The sequence below is a fragment of the Bubalus kerabau genome, chromosome 10 (genome assembly GCF_029407905.1).
Source record: "Bubalus kerabau isolate K-KA32 ecotype Philippines breed swamp buffalo chromosome 10, PCC_UOA_SB_1v2, whole genome shotgun sequence".
NCBI lineage: Eukaryota > Metazoa > Chordata > Mammalia > Artiodactyla > Bovidae > Bubalus > Bubalus kerabau.
This window is the reverse complement of record NC_073633.1, coordinates 100273146-100292222: the sequence shown is the minus strand read 5'-3', so window position 1 is coordinate 100292222 and position 19077 is coordinate 100273146.

Genomic DNA, 19077 nt, shown 5'->3' with positions numbered 1-19077 from the left:
AAGTGATAGGCCTGAAGATTGGCAAAGGGTGAACTTGCAGTATTCAGCTCTTAGCCTTTATCAGAAAGGAATCAGGACCCTCTGTCCTATAGGCAGATATTAACAGATACAAACTTCGCTGAAGGCTGGGAGGTTATATGCAGTCCGGGGACTACTGATAAATAAGCAGCCCAAACTTGCAAAGACACCCCTTGAATGTTATACATCCTAGCTTGCCGAGGTCCAGCCCCGGCTGATCCAGGGAGTTTGAAGAGGAGACAGCTTCGGCGATCAGGATACAATAGAGCTTTAATTAAATATTAATTAGAGATATAAAGAGTAATAGAATGAGGATAGCTCAGCAGGAAAATTCAGTGGAGAAAAGAGGCTGAATAACTTGGTTTATGTGGAAAGCTAATAAAATTCCAAGGCAAGGAATTTACGTCACCTACGTAGGCCGCAGGCGTCCTCCCGTTCTCCCAAAGGAGAGGAGACACTAAGGCCTCCCAGGTCAGATGTTAGAAGCCCAGGCATAATTTGTAGGCTTGACGAGCCTCCATGTTCCAGATGGGGGTTCAGCCAGAAGGTGAGAGAAAGAACGACATGGGGAGACCAGTCTTTCGAGGAACTGATCACATTTTTTATTTTTCCAGGGTCTGTTTTTTTTTTTTTTAATTTTATTTTATTTTTAAACTTTACAAAATTGTATTAGTTATGCCAAATATCATAATGAGTCTGCCACAGGTATACATGTGTTCCCCATCCTGAACTCTCCTCCCTCCTCCCTCCCCATACCATCCCTCTGGGTCGTCCCAGTGCTCTAGCCCCAAGCATCCAGTATCGTGCATGGAACCTGGACTGGCAACTCATTTCATACATGATATTTTACATGTTTCAAAACACTGAGATGTTATACAAAATTCACGTAGGGTAAGCAGTCCTGACTTTTATCAAAGTCAGGTGCTTCATACAGATGTATAGAGAGGTCTTAGGGGTGTCACATCATCTTCTGGCCAGGGGGCCTGCTGACAATTTATGACCCTCTCCTTGTGACAGTGGTCAGTCAACCAGAATACTTATTTCTCCAGGGGTGATTATTCTTAAAACAGACGCCACCTTCTGAAGGTACCAGATAAAGTTACATTCCTATAGGGTGAGGGTATAGTGGGTTTTAGGAAAGAATTTGCTTAGCCTAAGGTCTAACGTGATTAATATCAAAGGTTAATACTTATTTCTTCTATATATTCATTAATGTGTATAAGGGCAGGGGATGTGGAGACTTAGCAGTAAACATTGGCTCAAAAAATGAAAAACCCTTCACCAATACAATTTCTGATCAGCCCACTATACTTATACTAATAGTTTTCTAACTTCTCTAAAGAACCTGTTTTTAGAAAGTTTAAAGCATCTCATGCCTCTCACGGTTGGGAGGCTGTGAGCAATCACATGTGGCCGGACAAGGCTGTCAGGCAGGCTAGAGAACCTTCGGAGGAGTTTGTAGGTTGAAACACTCCTATCACCCCCAGGAATTATTATTAACTGGAGCTCTAAGTTAACTCCTTCTCCGAAAGAGGTGGTGGGGGACAGCCCCCTGTAAAGTCAGAGGTGTAGGTGAGAGCACAAAGTAGTAAAGTAGACAGGCTCTGGTTTTGGAGGTATATGCTCGAGAATTTCCAGGGGGACTCCTGAGGCTCGATCCCGCCTTTGCGTATGTCGAGCCTCCTTCCTCATGACCTTTGCCACGGGTGGAGGTCCCCACGCCGGGTCCCGGCACTAGCTAATGTCAATCAACTGCCCAACTTTGCTCAAATTATCAGTTTATACCTGCATTGACACAGTCTCACACAGTGTTCGTTCTCATTAGAAATTGTCATTATTGTTGAGTTTCAATTTTTTTTCTCTTTAAACAGGAATTGTAAAAAGGAAAGAGATCTAGTTGGTCACTTTCTCATCTCAGGAGACAGTTCAGATTTGCCAACAGCTTCACGGGTACCATGATCATCACCCAAAAATCAGTCTTCATGATTAGCCTTAGCCACAATATTAGAACATGATGATGGAGAAAAGAGAAATCATGGACTTGAAAAGAAATGTTTTAAAGTATCATCCATTAATTTTCCTAAGAAATTCTGTCAGCATGCATAATGGTAATATAATAAGCAAAACTTTATCTTAAAAAATGTAACTGACACATACATTTTATTTTTTTCTTGATAACCAAGGACAGATAATTTGCAAAGTTGAAGATATGTATATGTTTGTTAAATTCAACTTTCATTTACATGTATGCTTTTATTCGACATGTAGCTATACCTGTTGTGTGTATGTGTATGGACTGCTTGCATCTCTGTTATTGTATTATTATTATACTGGTTAAGACTGAGTTCCAAAGTGTTACCTGTTCATATTCACTTTGAAACTATTTTTTAGAGATAATCATCCTTTGAACAATGTTTCCAGCTAGATACACTTATTTATAATGCTATGTGAATTTAGTTTTGGTCCTTTGAGTTATATGAAAAAAATGTAATTATTAAATACTGTTATTTGAATTAATCATCTCACTGCCTTTTCTATAGAAACCAGCTTTTATTGCATGTACTTATGTACCAGATATGATTCTGCACTTTGATACTTATGCCACAAAACTCCTCTGAAGATTGAACTGAAGTCACCAGGAATAGAATTCAGCTTAAAGTTTCCACATAGCTGGCTGGCAGAAAATTTACTTATAACCTTATACTCATGATATCATAGTTGGATTCTCAATGAAAGATTTTCCTGTGAACACTGATTTCTATGACTGAGGAAAAAGGGTGTCTTTTTTGTTTCTCTGTGTGTGTGTGTGCGTGTGTGTGTGTGTGAAGTTAATAGTATGAATTGTTTTATTTCTAGCCCCTGAGATTTTCTATTTACACCTACTTAAATCAATAGTACTGCTTTGCATAGTACTACTATGTAAAGCATTTTAAGCCAAATTCAGACTTAAATTGAAGAAAGTCGGGAAAACTTGTAGACCATTCAGGTATGACCTAACTCAAATCCCTTACAACTATACAGTGGAAGTGACAAATAGATTCAAGAGATTAGATCTGATAGGAAACCTGAAGAACTAACGATGAAGGTTAATGCCATTGTACAGGAAGCAACGATCAAGACCATCCCAAGGAAATATCAAGGGAATATTTCAGGCAAAGATGGGCACAATAAAGGACAGAAATTGTATGGACCTAACAGAAGCAGAAGATATTAAGAAGAGGTGGCAAGAATACACAGACAACTGTACAAAAAAGATATTCATGACCCAGATAACCATGATGGTGTGATCACTCATCTAGAGATAGACATCCTGGTATGCGAAGTCAAATGGGTCTTAGGACATCACTACAAACAAAGCTAGGGGAAGTGATGGAATTCCAGTTGAGGTATTTCAAATCCTGAAAGATGATTCTGGGAAAGTGCTGCACTCAATATACCAGCAAATTTGGAAAACTCAGAAGTGCAAACAGGACTGGAAGAGGTTAGTCTTTGTTCCAATCCCAAAGAAAGGCAATGATAAAGAATCCTCAGACTACCACAGAATTGAACTAATTTCACATGCTAGCAAAGTAATGCTCAGAATTCTACAATCCAGGCTTCAACAGTACATGAACAGTGAACTACCAGATATTCAACATGGATTTTAAAAATGCAGAGGAATCAGAAATCAAATTGATAACATCAGTTGGATTATCAAAAAATCAAGAGAGTTCCAGAAAAAACATCTACTTCTGCTTTATGACTATGCTAAAGTTTTGACTGTGTGGATCACAACGAACTGTGGAAAAATCTTCAAAAGATGGGAATACCAGACTGCCTGACCTGCCTCCTGAGGAATCTGTATGTAGGTCAAGAAGCAACAGTTAGAACTGGACATGGAACAACAGGCTGGTTCCAAATTGGGAAAGCAGTATGTCAAGCCTGTATATTGTGAACCTGCTTCTTTAATTTACATGAGGAGTACATCATGAGAAATGCTGGGTTGGATGAAGCACAAGCTGGAATCAAGAATGCTGGGAGAAATATCAATAACCTTAGATAGGCAGATGACACCACCATGATGGCAGAACTCAAAGAAGAACTAAAGAGGCTCTCAATGAAAGTGAAATAGGGGAGTAAAATAGTTGGCTTAAAACTCGACATTCAGAAAACTAAGATCATGGCATCTGGTCCCATCACTTCATGGCATATAGATAAGGAAACTGTGGAAACAGTGGCAGGCTTTACTTTGGGGGGCTCCAAAATCACTGCAGATGGTGACTCAGTTCAGTTCAGTCACTCAGTCATGTCTGACTCTTTGTGGCCCCATGAATTGCAGCATGCCAGGCCTCCCTGTCCATCACCAACTCCCAGAGTTTACACAAACTCATGTTTATCGAATTGGTGATGCCATCCAGCCATCTCATCCTCTGTTGTCACCTTCTCCTTCTGAACCCAATCCCTCCCAGCATCAGGGTCTTTTCCAATGAGTCAACTCTTCGCATGAGGTGGCCAAAGTATTGGAGTTTCAGCTTTAGTATCAGTCCTCCCAATGAACACCCAGAACTGATCTCCTTTAGAATGGACTGGTTGGATCTCTTTGCAGTCCAAAGGACTCTCAAGAGTTTTCTCCAACACCACAGTTCAAAAGCATCAATTCTTCCGTGCTCAGCTTTCGTCACAGTCCAACTCTCACATCCATACATGACCACTGTAGAAACCATAGCTTTGACTAGACGGACCTTTGTTGGCAAAGTAATGTCTCTGCTTTTCAATATGCTATCTAGGTTGGTCATAACTTTCCTTCCAAGGAGTAAGCATCTTTTAATTTCATGGCTGTAATCACGATCTGCAGTGATTCTGGAGGCCCCAAAACTAAAGTCTGACACTGTTTCCACTGTTTCCCCATATATTTCCCACAAAGTGATGGGAACAGATGTCATGATCTTAGTTTTCTGAATGTTGAGCTTTAAGCCAACGTTTCCACTCTTCTCTTTCACTTTCATCAAGAGGCTTTTTAGGTCCTCTTCACTTTCTGCTATAAGGGTGGTGTCATCTGCATATCTGAGGTTATTGATATTTCTCCTGGCAATCTTGATTCCAACTTGTGGTTCCTCCAGCTCAGCGTTTCTCATGATATACTCTGCATATAAGTTAAATAAGCGGGGTGACAATATACAGCCTTGACATACTCCTTTTCCTATTTGGAACCAGTCTGTTGTTCCATGTCCAGTTCTAACTGTTGCTTCCTGACCTGCATATAGGCTTCTCAAGAGGCAGGTCAGGTGATCTGGTATTCCCATTTCTTTCAGAATTTTCCACAGTTTATTGTGATCCACACAGTCAAAGGCTTTGGCATAGTCAATAAAGCAGAAATAGATGTTTTTCTGGAACTCTCTTGTTTTTTCCATGATTCAGCGGATGTTGGCAATTTGATCTCTGGATCCTCTGCCTTTTCTAAAACCAGTTTGAACATCTGGAAGTTCACCAGGTGGTCATCACCTAAATCAGATTGATTATATTCTTTGCAGCAAAAGATGGAGAAGCTCTATACAGTCAGCAAAAACAAGACCGGGAGCTGACTGTGGCTCAGATCAGTTCAGTTCAGTCGCTCAGTTGTGTCCGACTCTTTGCAACCCCATGAATTGCAGCACGCCAGGCCTCCCTGTCCATCACCAACTCCCGGAGTTCACTCAGACTCACGTCCATCGAGTCAGTGATGCTATCCAGCCATCTCATCCTCTGTCGTCCCCTTTTTCTCCTGCCCCCAATCCCTCCCAGCATCAGAGTATTCTCCAATGAGTCAACTCTTCGCATGAGGTAACCAAAGTACTGAAGTTTCAGCTTTAGCATCATTCCTTCCAAAGAAACCCAGGGCTGATCTTCTTCAGAATGGACTGGTTGGATCTCCTTGCAGTCCAAAGGACTTTCAAGAGTCTTCTCCAACACCACAGTTCAAAAGCATCATGAATGCCTTATTGCCAAATTCAGACTTAAATTGAAGAAAGTAAGGAAAACCACTGGACCATTCAGGTATGATCTAAATCAAATCCCTTATGATTATATAGTGGAAGTGAGAAATAGATTTAAGGGACTAGATCTGATAGACAGAGTGCCTGATGAACTATGGACAGCCTGATGAACTATTTGACATTGTACAGGAGACAGGGATCAAGACCATCCCCATGGAAAACAAATACCAAAAAGCAAAATGGCTGTCTTAGGAGGCCTTACAAATAGCTGTGAAAAGAAGGAAAGTGAAATTTGAATTCAGAGTTCCAAAAAATAGCAAGGAGAGATAAGAAAGACTTCCTCAGCAATCAATGCAAAGAAATAGAGGAAAACAGTAGAATGGGAAAGACTAGAGATCTCTTCAAGAAAATTAGAGATACCAAGGGAACACTTCATGCAAAGATGGGCTTGTTGAAGGACAGAAATGGCACGGACCTAACAGAAGCAGAAGATATTCAGAAGAGGTGGCAAGAATACACAGAAGAACTGTACAAAAAGATCTTCACAACCCAGATAATCACGATGGTGTGATCACTCACCTAGAGCCAGATATCCTGGAATGTGAAGTCAAGTGGGCCTTAGAAAGCATCATTATAAATAAAGCTAGTGGAGGTGATAGAATTCCAGTTGAGCTATTTCAAATCCTGAAAGATGATGCTGTGTAAGTACTGCACTCAATATGCCAGCAAATTTGGAAAACTCAGCAGTGGCCACAGGACTGGAAAAGGTCAGTTTTCATTCCCATCCCAAGGAAAGGCAATGCCAAAGAATGCTCAGACTACCACACAGTTGCACTCATCTCACACGCTAGTAAAGTAATGGTCAAAATTCTCCAAGCCAGGCTTCAGCAATACGTGAAACATGAACTTCCAGACGGTGACTGCAACTATCTAATTAAAAGATGCTTACTCTTTGGAAGAAGCTATGACCAACCTAGACAGCATGTTAAAAAGCAGAGATGTTACTTTGCCAACAAAGTTCGGTCTAGTCAATGGTATGGTTTCTCCAGCAGTCATGTGAGAGTTGGGCTGTAAAGAAAGCTGAGTGCCAAAGAACTGATGCTTTTGAACTATGGTGTTGGAGAAGACTCTTGAGAGTCCCTTGGACTGCAAGGAGATCCAACCAGTCAACCCTAAACAGAATCAGTCCTGAATATTCATTGGAAGGACTGACCCTGAAGCTGAAACTCAAATACTTTGGCCACCTGATGCCATTTGAAAAAAACTAACTCATTTGAAAAGACCCTGATGCTGGGAAGATTTAAGGCAGGAGGAAAAGGGGATGACAGATGATGAGATGGTTGGATGGCATCACCGACTGAATCTACTTGAGTTTGAGTAAACTCTGGGAGTTGGTGATGGACAGGGAGGCCTGGCACGCTGCAGTCCATGTGGTCTCAGAGTCAGACACGACTGAGCAACTGAACTGACTGAGCTAACTATGTAAAGCATTTTAAGTCTCTGAATTGCAAAGGACTATTGTAAATGAAAGAGTTATTTGGTTCAAATCAAACCCTTGATATCTAAACATAACCTTCATGTAAATTTCCTTTCTATATCTCCCTTTTTTAGGTTCATCTTTAAATCCTGCCTCAAAACATTCTGGATTTTTCTATTACTGCATTTTTGACTATGCCCGTCATAAACTGGGACTTCACTGGTGGCTCAATGCTAAAGAATCTGCCTGCTAATGCAGGAGATGCTGGTTCAATCTCTGGGTCAGGAAGATCCCATGAAGAAGGAAATGGCAGTCCACTCCAGGATTCTTGCCTGCGAAATCCCACGGACAGAGAAGCCTTGCAGGCTCCAGTCCAAGAGGTCACAAAAGAGACACCCATGACTTGGTGATTAGATAACAGCAGGAACAATCATAAACTAAGCCATTGCTCCTTGCCTGGGCAACTACAACAACTGCTCATTTGATCTTCCATGGAATAACCCTTGTCACAAACATTCAACGCCCACACTACTTTTGTAACAATCTACTGCATACCTAGCTTCTAGAAAGCTTTCCTTTTATTGGGCCAAATCATATTTCCCAGCCTACCAAGTTATAGCATCTTGTATGACTTTCTATCACAATTAAAATAAAATCTAAATGCAAACTCCAGACTTTCATGTCACTTCATTATTTTAAAATGCCCTCTAACTCAACAGATGTCCTCAGTTTGTTGAAAATGCCAGACTCTTCATTGCCTGAAATGTTCTCCTTGCTGTTATTAGTAGGTTTTCCTTTCTTTTACAGGTCTTAAAGTTACCTTGCCTAATCTCCCACTAAAATGGAGCCTGTTTTGGTTCTTAATATAAAGTGATGATTGACTCCATTGTATCATGATTTCTAATTATCTTTTTTCTTTATTTAGTTTGTTGTTCTATTTTTTTTTTAAGACTTGAAGATAGTTTCATATGGTTTTTATTTTATTTTATTTTTAAAATTTACAAAATTGTATTAGTTTTGCTGAATATCAAAATGAATCTGCCACAGGTATATTTTTTTATCAGACGTGCCTCAAAGCTTTAAGCTACATGAACAAGGGATGAGGTCTCTTTTATTGTCTCTCATCTTTTGTATTTAGCTAAATGCCTATACATTGTATAGGCTCAATAAATACTAGTTAAAAGGCTAAATGACAGTTTCTCCCTACACCTCAGCTTATTAATCTTTTTAAAATAAAGGCAAAGAGCTAGATAATCCATATTGTTCTTTTTCACATCAGTGAAAGTAATGTAGTATACTTGAGTAAAATAACTTGATGTTTAATTATTTTACCCATATTAACTGTTGAGACCATCCTATTTGAATCATATTTAATTAATATATTTGTTGGGTTAGTGGGGTGGGTTAGGGTAAATGTTCATTCCAGTCCAAATCAATTACTATATTGCTTTTATGAAAAGGAGAAACAGTTCAAGGAATGCTGTGTGCCACCATTTTTCATTTCACAGTCTTTACTCTGACAGTTTTGAAACTAAAGTGCTGATACACTACTTCCAGTTCACTCAAAAGCAGGAAACCACAAAAATATTGCAGGATGAGGGTACACTATTTTATCAGGTACTGGTTTACTCTTGCTGACTCTAAAGTTTAGATGTTTCAGATTGGAAGTAATATGTGATTTTATCCATGTAACCTACAACTGAAGTATAAACTTAAGTAGCTGGATCCTGAAGAAATGTAACCAATTTAAAATATCAAATAGATAATTTTTGGTGAATCAGGTCATGCACTCTAAATTTCTCCTCTCGGAGTAAGGCACTCCATGCCCTAGGTTGCCAGATGTATTAATATTAGTTCTCATAACTCAGGTCTAAGTTCTTCTCCAGGAATTCCTCCATGTTCTCCCTGAAAGATATCCCTTCACCCAATATTACTCATTTCCCAGAGTAGATCCACATTCAATCACCGGTAAATGTACATGATAGGGTCTGGTACTCAAGGAAGAACTAAAGGAGAAATTAGAATATCTGAAAATCTTGGATTGGTTCTCTGCTGACATCCAGCTTAGTATGTGATATTTGGAAACGTTTTAGATAATATAACTGGTCTTTATTGTAATTGGTCTGGTGGGGTGGGATGGGGAGGGAGGTGGAAGGGAGGTTCAAGACAGAGGGGACATATATATACCTATGACTGATTCATGTTGTTGAATGGGAGAAGCCATCACAATATTGTAAAGTAATTTTTTTCTAATTTAAAATAAAATAAAATTTAAGAAACAATACACAAAGAAAATTTCCCCCAAGCCGGGTATGCCAAAATACAGAATAATGGAAAACAGAACTACCTAACCTAAACAAAACATTGGGGCTGATACTACTCTTAGTATTAACATTACTGCTATTTTTACATATTCAGGCTGGAAGATTCTATTTTCCTACAATATTAAACTTACAGCCAAGTGCCTATTTGAAGAAAAAGATTATGTGATCCATATACATAAGCTTGCAAACTTGCCTTCAGGTTTCTAGAGCTGGAAATTTAAATGTCTTCTAATTTTTGTATATGATTATATATATTTTTTTTTAATTTTATTTTATTTTTAAACTTTACATAATTGTATTAGTTTTGATTGACATGTCTCTCAAATCATGAACTATATCCCATAGACTTGTATGCAACAATACATTAACAAAGAGATTGCCTTGACCTTCATTTATTCACAGTAGGCATCTTTGAAAGCCTGTGCTACAAGAAAGGTTTCTGGTTACCTTTTAATTTTCCTGTGGATTTGAATGAGGACTGCTGCTGATGCCAAGTGCACAGGGTGATTTTGCACATTTCAAGAGCAGGCAGACGGTAGCAGCAGATGGGACATATTTATAATCCCGAACATCCCCATTGAGCAGCCATTTAAACATCTGGATTTGAGAAAGGGTCACCACTGCTGGAATGAGTTCAAATGTGATAGAACCTGTTTCATATACCCCATCATGTACATAATGATGGTTAGCAATTCTCAAAAGCATCAGGCTTCTCCTGCCTTCATTCTGATTTTTATTTTTTTCCTGAAGCAAGGAATCCTCACTGAGCTGAAAAAAAAAAAAAAAAAAAAAAAACAGGATTATGTAGTTAGTACATCCATACAAGCAATGCACAACCTTCTATACACTTAGTATATGCCAGACATTGTGATATATTTCACTTAATCCACTAAAAAATCCTTGAGGTAAACCCTATCGTTACCCTATTCCCTAAATTCTTCAGAGTAAAAAGACATATGAAAAGAAATCCAATAACCTTGCAATAAGGTGAATTCAAGTTTCTTTGGCCTTTGCTCCTCCTCCCCTGGGATACTGTAATAAATTTTCAAATTATTTAATCAGTGTTACACCTGGATTTCCCTGGTGGCTCAGACTGTAAAGCTTCGGCCTACAATGATGTGGAAAGTGAAGAAAGTGAAAGTGGAAAGTGAAAAAGTTGGCTTAAAGCTCAACATTCAGAAAACGAGGATCATGGCATCCGGTCCCATCACTTCATGGGAAATAGATGGGGAAACAGTGAAAACAGTGTCAGACTTTATTTTTCTGGGCTCCAAAATCACTGCAGATAGTGACTGCAGCCATGAAATTAAAAGACGCTTACTCCTTGGAAGGAAAATTATGACCAACCTAGATTGCATATTCAAAAGCAGAGACATTACTTTGCCAACAAAGGTCCGTCTTGTCAAGGCTATGGTTTTTCCTGTTGTTATGTATGGATGTGAGAGTTGGACTGTAAAGAAGGCTGAGCACCAAAGAATTGATGCTTTTAAACTGTGGTGTTGGAGAAGACTCTTGAAAGTCCCTTGGACTGCAAGGAGATCCAACCGGTCCATTCTGAAGGAGATCAGCCCTGGGATTTCTTTGGAAGGAATGATGCTAAAGCTGAAACTCTAGTACTTTGGCCACCTCATGTGAAGAGTTGACTCATTGGAAAAAACTCTAATGCTGGGAGGGATTGGGGGCAGGAGGAGATGGGGATGACAGAGGATGAGATGGCTGAATGGCATCACTGATTCGATGGATGTGAGTCTCAGTGAACTCCGGGAGTTGGTGTTGGACAGGGAGGCCTGGTGTGCTGTGATTCATGGGGTCGCAAAGAGTCGGACATGACTGATCTGATATATATATATATATATATATATATATATATATATATATATGAATAGATGTGTGTTGATTTAGGGTTCAATTCAGTTCATTCTCTAAGTCATGTCTGACTTTTTGCAACCATATGGACTGCCACATACAGGCTTCCCTGTCCATCACCAACTCCTGGAACTTGCTCAGACCCATGTCCGTCGAGTTGGTGATGCCATCCAATCATCTCATGTTCTGTCATCCCCTTCTCCTACAGTCAATATTTCCCAGCAACAGAGTCTTTCCCAATGAGTCAGTTCTTCGCATCAGATGGCCAGAGTATTGGAGTTTCAGGTTCAGCATTAGTCCTTCCAATGAATATTCCTTTCAAAGGACTGATTTCCTTTAGGATTAACTGGTTTGATCTCCTTGCTGTCCAAGGGACTCTCAAGAGTCTTCTCCAATACCTCACAGTTCAAAGGAATCAATTCTTTGGCAATCAGCTTTCTTTATGGTCCAACTCTCACATTCATACATGACTATGGAAAAACCATAGCTTTGTCTAGACAGATGTTTACTGGCAAAGTAATGTCTCAGCTTTTTAATATGCTGTTTAAGTTTGTCATAACTTTTCTTCCAAGGAGCAAGCATCTTTTAATTTCATGGCTATAGTCACCATCTGCAGTGATTTTGGAGCCCAAGAAAGTAAAGTCTGTCACTGTTTCCATTGTTTCCCATCTATTTGCCATGAAGTGGTGGGACCAGATGCCATGATATTAGTTTTTTAGTGTTGAGTTTTAAGTCAGCGTTTTCACTCCCCTCTTTCACTTTCATCAAGACTCTCTTTAGTTCCTCTTCACTTTCTGCCATAATGGTTGTGTCATCTGCATATCTGAGGTTATTGATTTAGGGTTGAAGTGAATTGAAAATCTCTCAGTCGTGTCCAACTTTTTGCAACCCCATGAACTATATGCAGTCCATGCACTTCTCCAGGCCAGAATACTGGAGGAGGTAGCCATTCCCTTCTCCAGGGGATCTTCCCAACCCAGGAATGAAACCCAGGTCTCCCGCATTGCAGGCAGATTCTTTGCCAGGTGAACCACAAGCGAAGCCCAATTTAAGGATAGGATTACTATATCAGAGGAGTGAGGGACATAAATCTATTGATATATTAATGCGTTTATAACTAAAACTAGTTTGCAAAGCTATTTACTTAATCAAATATCACTGCTTAAGCTGGAAACTGGGTGGGTTTCTTGAAATGATGGCTAAGCCGTAAGAGGACAGAACCATCCCCTACAGACATCACTTCCCTGAGTGCTCTTCCCTGGGATTACCTCCTTCTCATCTGGTGGCTGTGAGCTTAGGGCTTCCATCTCTTACCCTCTTTTGCTTGGATTGGCTACTTCTCATAGGACAGTGCTTTGTTGACTTGTGTAGCAGGAACTCAGCACAGTGCAGAGTATGAACACAATATTGCCAGCAGTTGAATTAGCCACCTCTTCCCATACAAGAAAGCTTTTTTCTTTCTATAATATATATTCTGACAACCATTCATCTAATTTGTCTCAATGGAATTCTTGTTTCATTCTTATGGGCTACAGAGACATTAATCATTTTCTAAAAAAAATAGTCTCTTATAGCAATTGAACAACAAATGTAACTAACAGTTATTTGCACCTCTGAGCTATCTACTGGATTATGTGCTGTGATGATACAATGATAAAAACTGAACACAGTCTACTGAGAAATGTGGTTGTTGTTTTCCAGTCTCTCAGTCATGTCCAACTCTTTGTGACCCCCATGGACTGCAGGCTGTGCGGCCTCGCTGTCCCTCGCCATCTCCTGGAGTTTGCCCAAGTTCACGTCTACTGCAGCGGTGGTGCCATCCAGCCGTCTCACCCTCTGATGCCCTCTTCTCCTCCTGCCCTCAACCTTTCCCAGCATCAGGGACTTTTCCAATCAGTCGGCTGTTCGCATCGGGTGACCAAAATACTGGAGCTTCTCCTTCAGCATCAGTCCTTCCAATGAGTATTCAGGGTTGATTTCCTTAAAGATTGACTGGTTTGAACTCCTTGCTGTCCAAGGGATTCTCATTTCTACATCACCGAGAAATGTAAACATACACAGATATCAAAAAGTTTCACATAAAGTATTTTTTAACATGTAGACTATAAAAAACAATCCTGTGTCAAAGCACATTTTAGGGAACAGAGATAATCTTTAAATGAAACAATAGAAGGACTGTCCTAACATATGGCAGGAATGGGGAGTATTGTAAGAGAGAAAACAGAGAGGTAGAAAATGATGGAGGCAGAAGGTAGGAAATTTGTGAGACCTATGTAAGAATAAATAGCTCATCAACATGCTTTAACTCCTTTGACATTAACCAGCACTAATTCAGGCTAAATCAGTAAAGAATGGAAAATTATAACTTAATATTTCAAATGTAATAATTATTCATTTTATTTTTATTGATTTTGAGTTGTAACTAAAAGACATTTATACTTGACTTCTACAATGTTTGATTTTATTTTAAAATCAATACCAAGAGATTTGGGGGGAGACAAAATTCTTTTGCAGAATATTGAAGGATTAAGTTCGACTTCCAAAGTTTTATTATCCCATTAAATAAATCTCTACAAAGTAGATCCTGTCAGTCTTATAGACTACTTTATCTTTTATGATGCGGAACAAATGATGCATTTGTCAATATGCACCATACTTAATTTTCCACTGCCTATTTTTCAACTCTCAAAGGATTCATTTTTTTAAACATCACTTAACTTTAAGATTTGACACTGACCAGGAGTTTGTTCGGAGAAGGCAATGGCACCCCACTCCAGTACTCTTGCCTGGAAAATCCCATGGATGGAGGAGCCTGGTGGGCTGCAGTCCATGGGGTCGCTGAGAGTCGGACACGACTGAGTGACTTCACTTTCACTTTTAATTTTCATGCATTGGAGAGGGAAATGGCAACCCACTCTGGTGTTCTTGCCTGAAGCATCCCAGGGATGGGGGAGCCTGGTGGGCTGCCGTCTATGGGGTCACGCAGAGTCAGACACGACTGAAGTGACTTAGCAGCAGCAGCAGGAATTTGTTAGTGCTCCATCACTAGTCTATTCTCTACTCATCACCAGGGAACAATGATTATTTCTTTCCAAAGAAAAAATCACATACCCTTAAAGTGGCCAGTTACAATTCTTGTGACATTTCTCTTTGACTGTTATGAAAGGGGAGAAGATGGGAGAGTTATTCATATCAAGCTCCAACAAAATCTCAGTAAACTAACTGCTCCCTCAGGACAAAATTTGTTGCCTTAATGAGATAATCACCCAAGCAATGGGGCCTGTCATTGTGACTTTCTTTTTTTTTTTTTTTTGGTAATTTTCATTGGAGTGCATAGTTGTTTTACAACATTAGTTTCTTGCTATACAGCAAAGTGAATCAATCGTACATATACATATATCCACTCTTTTTCACATTTCCTTCCCATTTAAGTCACTACAGAGCATTGAGTTCCCTGTGCTATACCATAGCTTTTAATTAGTTATCTATCTTATATATAGTAGTGTATATATGTCAATCCTAACTTCCAATTAGTCCAATCCCCCTTCCTCCCTTGGTAGTCATAAGATTGTTCTCTACATCTGTGACTATTTCTACTTTGCAAATAAGTTCATCCATACCATTTTCCTAGATTCCACATTTAAGTGATATATTATGTAATATTTGTTTAATCTTCCTAACTTGCCATTGTGACTTCTAATTTTTCTCAAATAATTTCATTTGCCGAAAATGAAGCTTTAGATGATGTAATATATACAATTCACCTGTAGATTAATTGCACATGGATTAGCTATTTTTGGCAATAATCAAAACGTTTCTCGTAGCAGGACTTGGCTCTTTTCACTCCATACTTTCCCAACAGGGTATATATCTATAATCCCTTAACTGAAATTTGAAAATCCATAGGCTTTTAAAAGCTTCAATTTACATAATTTGAGACAAATTTATTTTAAGGCTAAACCTGGTTTGAGCTGCTGTGAGCCTATTTTTGATCTTTGCCTACTTAATGTGAAAATGTACACATTTCAGCTCAAAAATATTAATTCTTTGGTATGCATTCAGATTATTTCTGAAATACATTAGAACCATTGCATAAGCGCATGAGGCCCTTTACTGTTGGAAGAAAAACAAGAGCATATTTGCCCTTCAACTGAAGCTTTATTATTTATAACTTGAGGGCTCCCTTTGTCTCAATATATTGTTAGTTCATATTTTCTTATATAATAATGATTATCCATTTGTGAACTTACTATGAGAAAGTAAAAATTATTATTACTTCTTTCAATCCTAAAGGAAATCAAACCTGAATTTTCATTGGAAGGCCTGAGGCTGAATCTGAAGTTCCAATGTTTTGGCCACTTGATGCAAAGAGCTAACTCATTGGAAAAGACCTGATATTGGGAAAATTTGAAGGCAGGAGGAGAAGTAAGCAACAGAGGATGAGATGGTTGGATGGCATCATTGATTCAATGGACATGAACCTGAGCAAACTCCAGGAGATAGTGAAGGACAGGGAAGCCTGGTGTGCTGCATGCAGTCTATGGGGTCTCAAAGAGTTGGACATAACTGAGTGACATAACAATTAGATAAGAAAAGAGAGCCTTGAGAGGCAAAATAACAGAACCACAGCACCACAACTAGAAATTAGAAGTTAGTGGAGGAAAAGTTCAAATTCCAGGAATTTGACTCAAAAATGCTCCATCTTCACCTATTTTCTGACCTTTGCTCCATCCTTTCTAACTTTAGAAGGTAACTTAAAGAAAGATTATCTCAACTTTGATGTTAGAAAAAGCATTTAAATCTATTTAACTAAATAATTCAGTTCCTTAAATAGACTACCCTAAAATATATCTAATTTATTTTGAAGAGACAATGGGACTTTATCCTGTTTAGGACACAATGTGAGTGTTTCCATGACACATTTAACGACCACTTATATGGACAACATTCTCTAACTTATATTTCCCTCCTCTTTGTTATTAATTATTTCCTACTTTATAATTCTGAGCATTTTCAGACCTAAATCATCCTCACTGGGGACCAACTGGTCAGATAAACAATATTTTAATCATGTTTCTTTTGTTGTTCAGGTGCAATAAATATCATAGCTAACATGTTGAGCTCTTTCACATCATTGGTCATTAACTAGTTGCATTGTAATATTCTTAGCTTCATGCAATTAACAAGCAGTATATCAAAAGAGAAAACATTTCTCTTAATATGTATATGTATTAGTGAAATAATGGAATGGCTCCTTGACTAATAGAAATACAAATTTCAGTTGTCCCTACATTTTTTTTTTAAAGTTTTTAAGTATTATCAAAAATACCATTGTTTAGTACTTGAAAGAAAAATTTGTGTGAGAGAAAAAAAAAATTAGCCTAACATCTGGCCTCTTAACAAATGGGACACAGGGATAAAAATTATTTTGTCATGATTTCACCAGATATTAATTTACAGATATTTTAGTGTCAGTGACATGTACAGAGCCAGAGTTTTGTAATGCTTATTTTCTAAGGTAAGTGTAGATAATTTATTCTGGAGGCTAAGGGTTTAAACAGAAAGCATGGAATGGATCAACTCTATACTTCAGCATCGAAGTGAGTTCTAGGGTCATATTTTTTATGACATTTGTACCTTGAGCAATAATGTGGGGCCACCTGGACTTGATTAGCTCAAAGTATACTAATATCAGAAAAACCTTTAATGTACCTTTTGCTCCCAGCCTCCAATCACCCAGGGTTCTTCCTTTACCCTTAGTCAGATAGTTACTAGCATTTAGCCAATCTAAGCAACATTCAAGAGTTTTGTTCCCCCTCCCCCCAGAAACTCTGTATGGTTTTGGCTAAACCACCTCTGTCGATATTGTGACCTGAAGTAAAAGAATACTTGACTAAGAACTTATTATTATTTTTACTCACAACTGAAACTTGTAAATGTCAGGGAAATAAATTCTAAATGGGAAACAGGATCACAAGGAGTTAACGGATCAATCTCTAACTTTGGTAGACTTGTGAGAAGTTCTGGAACATGTTAAAATCTGACCTGAACCTGTTGAACTTTCACCTCTTGTTTTAAATCTCTGTGCTGGGCACAGTCTTTTCAGAATATCCTTGCTTATACCTAACTTCAAGGAAAAAAAAGAAAAACCTGGGGAATTTAAGGCCTCTCTGGAATGAAGGATAACTAATAAGGGAATCAACATGAATCAGACCTAAACACACACAATTTGTTAACAAGCAAAAGCCATGAAAACTGGGGTCATCTACTATAATCATTAGGCATCAAGAGACCTGAGGATAAAACTTTATGGAGCTCAAAGGTCAACATTAAATTGATCATCAGCTTTCACCACCATGTCATTCACCAAGTGCAATCAAATTAATTTTGCTTATTTAACTTACACTGATTATTTTTCATATCTCTGTGAATGAAAGATCATAAAACAGGATGGCATATTTTTACTTTAGTGTTGCATGAACTCATTAGGGTAGTAGAGGCAATTCATTTTTGCAATCTTCAATTTGATGCTCTAAACTTATTCCATGGCAAAACATCACCGTCTTATGTAGCTTTAAGGAAAATGTGGCTCTTAAAAATGGCTATTATTAATTTCCAAGTATCAAAAAAGTTTTTTTTATGTTAATAAATAAGCAATAAAAAAAGGCATGGCAACCCACTCCAATATTCTTGCCTGGAGAATCCCAAGGACAGAGGAGTTTGGGAGGCTACAGTCCATGGGATCGCAAAGAGTCCAACACAACTGAAGTGACTTAGCATAAAAAATGTTAAAGTGTAAATACCCATGGATAGAAGAAGGCAATAAAACCATTGATGCCTTTTGATTTGCAAATTGATAAAACTAATTTTAGAAAGTAAGTTTATTGCTTGTCATTAACCATCGAAACAATTTTATTGAGCTTTTTATTCAGTAATCATACATTTTAGAACTTATCATAGGTAAATAATATTAAATATTTGGCAAAACTAATACAATTATGTAAAGTTTAAAAACAAAATAAAATTTAAAAAAAAAATAAATAATAAAAGCAATTCATGCTCACACAGTAACAGTATAAAATAAGTTGATTCACACCTTTCCTTTAAAATTAGCATTCCTGAACAGATTAAAAAGTTTTTTTCATTGAAGTATAAAATAAATAAATAAATAAATACATGAACTTAGATACTATTTATAATTATAAAATGTTAAATATTCTATATATCTTATGATAAAAGAAATAGGCAAATTATTTGTATATCTATTTGATGGATGATACCGCTGATGTAAAAATAATGAACAGTATGCTATATAGAAGCTTAATAGCTATAATGGTATTGCAACAGTTCCATAATAATTATTTTGATCAAACTTACATGGAAAATAATGTAAATAAAAAAAATACAGAATATGTGAATATATCAACAATACTAAATGAGC